This window comes from Pantherophis guttatus, chromosome 1 (assembly GCF_059756535.1).
Source record: "Pantherophis guttatus breed Tessera chromosome 1, ASM5975653v1, whole genome shotgun sequence".
In the NCBI taxonomy this organism is placed as follows: Eukaryota; Metazoa; Chordata; class Lepidosauria; order Squamata; family Colubridae; genus Pantherophis; species Pantherophis guttatus.
This window is the reverse complement of record NC_142063.1, coordinates 233,132,266-233,135,306: the sequence shown is the minus strand read 5'-3', so window position 1 is coordinate 233,135,306 and position 3,041 is coordinate 233,132,266. Positions and strand designations below refer to the sequence as shown.

At 41.6% G+C, this 3,041-nt stretch overlaps 1 long non-coding RNA gene across 1 annotated transcript; it reads left to right on the top strand.

Annotated features, from left to right (window-relative positions):
• The first annotated feature begins 1,589 nt into the window (after window positions 1-1,589).
• LOC148116803 (uncharacterized) lies at window positions 1,590-2,513 on the top strand. Its single transcript, XR_015733815.1, has 2 exons — window positions 1,590-1,679; window positions 2,203-2,513. It is a non-coding gene; the product is annotated as an uncharacterized LOC148116803 (long non-coding RNA).
• Window positions 2,514-3,041: the final 528 nt, after the last annotated feature.

The window sequence follows — 3,041 nt, the reverse complement described above, 5'->3', positions numbered from 1 at the left end:
TTACTGCAAACTTACACTAATCAAAGGAAAGACACCAGGGATGCATCAGGAAGAAAGTTAAATTGATATTACATATAAATGAGATGGGATGTAGGATATATGATTTTTGTTTTCTCTTACAAGTGAACCATCTTCCTCAACTTGACACCTTCAAATGTGTTGCAACAGCAGCTTCCAAAATTCATCTGGAGGATGATAGGTTACAAAGATTGTGGTTTGTTTGTTTGTTTGTTTGTTTGGCATATGACAATGCTCCATTAGCTGGGAGACTACAGTGCTAATGCAGACTAGTAGTTTAGGCACTAGTAGTGGTACTAGTAGTAGTGCCTAAGACTGCTAGGCCTGTCTGCTTCACCCTCGCACACTTTCTGAGGTGTGTCACGAGGGGCAAGCTAGCTCCGCACCTGAAAAAAAGATGAATGGCTTTCCTGCAATGTCACCTAAGGCTCCCTTCCTCCACCAAAGCTGCCTCACAAATGGGCATCACAATCAGGAAAATTCAGCGCCAGCAGGTTCTAACCATCTGCACAAAGCATCAGCTCGTCTCCCTACTGAAGTGATACCTATTTATCTATTTGCATATAACATGCTTTTGAACTGCTAGATGGGCAGAAGCTGAGGCGAGTTATATGAACTCACGTTGCCACGCAGTGCTAGATCTTGAACCATAGAAGCAGTGATGAGATTCAGCCATTTTGGGCCGGTTCAGGCGAACCAGTAGTTAAATTGATGTCTGGCTTCTCCCCTCCCCTTCCAGGAGTCTCCATGCGCCCTGTTTTGGCTGCCAGGTAACTGGAAGGAGGCCTACTAGGCCCAAAATGGGGCACGGGACGTGCATCCCCCGCAGCCCGTTTTCGCTCCCAGAAGGCTTTAGGGAGGCCTCCTAGGCTCAAAATGGGGCGTGGGGTGCAGTGTGGCCCCCACTGCCCATTTTGTCTCCCAGAAGGCTACAGGGAGGCCTACTAGGCCCAAAATGTGGCACGGGGATGGCACGTTCCCCCCCCCCCCCACAGCTTGCATTTGCTCCCAGAGGTGCAGGAGGCCGAGTGCTGCCTCTCACACCCCCTGGCCACACCCACCATGGCCATGCCCACCCAGCCAATCATTAGGGCAGAGAACCGGTTGTTAAATTATTTGAATCCCACCACTGCATAGGAGCAATGACCATCTCCAGTATCACTAAACCATGTGACCCTGTGCCTCCTCAAGGGTTGTGATAAAGTACTGGGAATGACAGTAGTCACTCTAGACAGTAGTCTAGAGGTTTCACAGGAAGTTAAATTTGGGGAGAAATATGCCCTCGGCTCTACTGAATTTTATTTAAAGAATATTCTATCTTAGCTGCTAAAGTTTGAGAAAGCCTCTTCTCCTTTGAAAAAATTCTGAAAGCAAATTCTTTTCCATCCACTGGATGAAAACTAGTAGGAAAAATGCAGAATTTAAAGAAGACTAAAATTTAGAACATTTGCATGTAAAAGAAGGTGCACCATTTACATAATTATTAAACTTCCTCTACAAATACCAGCCATTCTCTAAAAAGTATACACATTTTCCCTCCCTCTTTTTCCCCTTTGTCCTTCCAGAAGAAAAAAAAGCAAAAGAAAGATGATAAAAAATCAGAATGAAGATGAAGCAACAAGAAGCTGTGACTGTGCTAAGAGGAGAAATGAAAAGAAAGGGTAGGCCAAAATTACATGAACTTAAGAAAAGAGGGAAAAAATATTGAACAGAGAAAGAAAAAAAGGAGTGAAGGGGAAGCCCTATTTTTTTAAAAAAAGGATTTTGATAAAAGAGAATATTTGTAACTCTGAGTTGAACTCTATAGTTTTGGCACTCTCTGAGTCTGGTGGATTTTTTTGCAGATATTTCATTATCTAACTAGGTAACATTACCAGTGATGATGTTGGTTAATGAAATGTCTGTGAGAAAACAACCAAGCTCAGATTGCACTAAAGACCCCACAAAAAGGATTTAATTTCATTAGTCAGCAGCCTCTCTCTCAAGCCAAATGTAAATTGAAAAGGACCTGTGCTTTCCAGCAACAGCATTTTATGGTATCTGCATTCCTTTACTTGCCAGACAATTATCTGGGACAAAGCCTTGTCTTCCATTGGGTAAATACTATGTCTGTTTGTCTGACTGCCTGGCTGTAAAAAGATTCCCTATAAATCAATCTCACATTCAATCTTTTTTTTAAAAAAGGTTAAGTTATTATTACACAGCAATTGCAGTGGAAGAAATGGATTTTCCTGAGGCCATACAGTGGCTCCCAATTTTGAAGAGTACTGTTGAATTGTGCTTTCTGAGGCAAAAATCCAGTCTGTCCTTGATTAGATCCCTCACAGGAGTCCCACTGAAACATCATTAACAATATTTGCTGAGTGCTCTCCTCATGTACAGTTGTGAGACAGAGAAAAATGTTCAGAACAAAACAAAAAAAAATTAAAACCTGCCATTGGGTGAAAACTTGACAGGTCATCTGTGGATTCAACTATTAAACTTCTTATCATCTATTTTTCTGAAAAATCCTCTTCATTTTAACCAAACACCAGTTGCTTTTACAAAATGCCTCTAGGGTGATCTTGAAAATTGTTTTCTTGTCAATGACTTGGACATGCTTTTTTATCCATCTTTCAAGTGCTTGAGTCAGGAAATGCAGCCGCAAATGCAGGCAGCTGAAAGAAGATAACAGATGTGTAAGAAGACAATTTTTTTTATAGAACATTGTTTGTCACTGGCTCTTTTTTCATCTTTGGACACATTTTCTGCTTTTCATTGGAAACATTTTGGGGTGAGCCATTCTACTTGGCCTTCTTTTGCAGTACTGTCTAGCAGTAAGCAAGAAGTGATCATTCCCCAAGTCCCTCTTTTGTGGGGTGCCACAGAATTCTGTCTCTTTTTCAACATCTGCCTGAAACCATTGAGTGAGATTATCTGCTGGTTTAGGATTCAGTACCATCAATAGACTTGATCAGGAGGAAGGAGGTAATACACCATCAATACAGCTGAATTCTTTCAATTCAATTCTGGGCTGACTAATT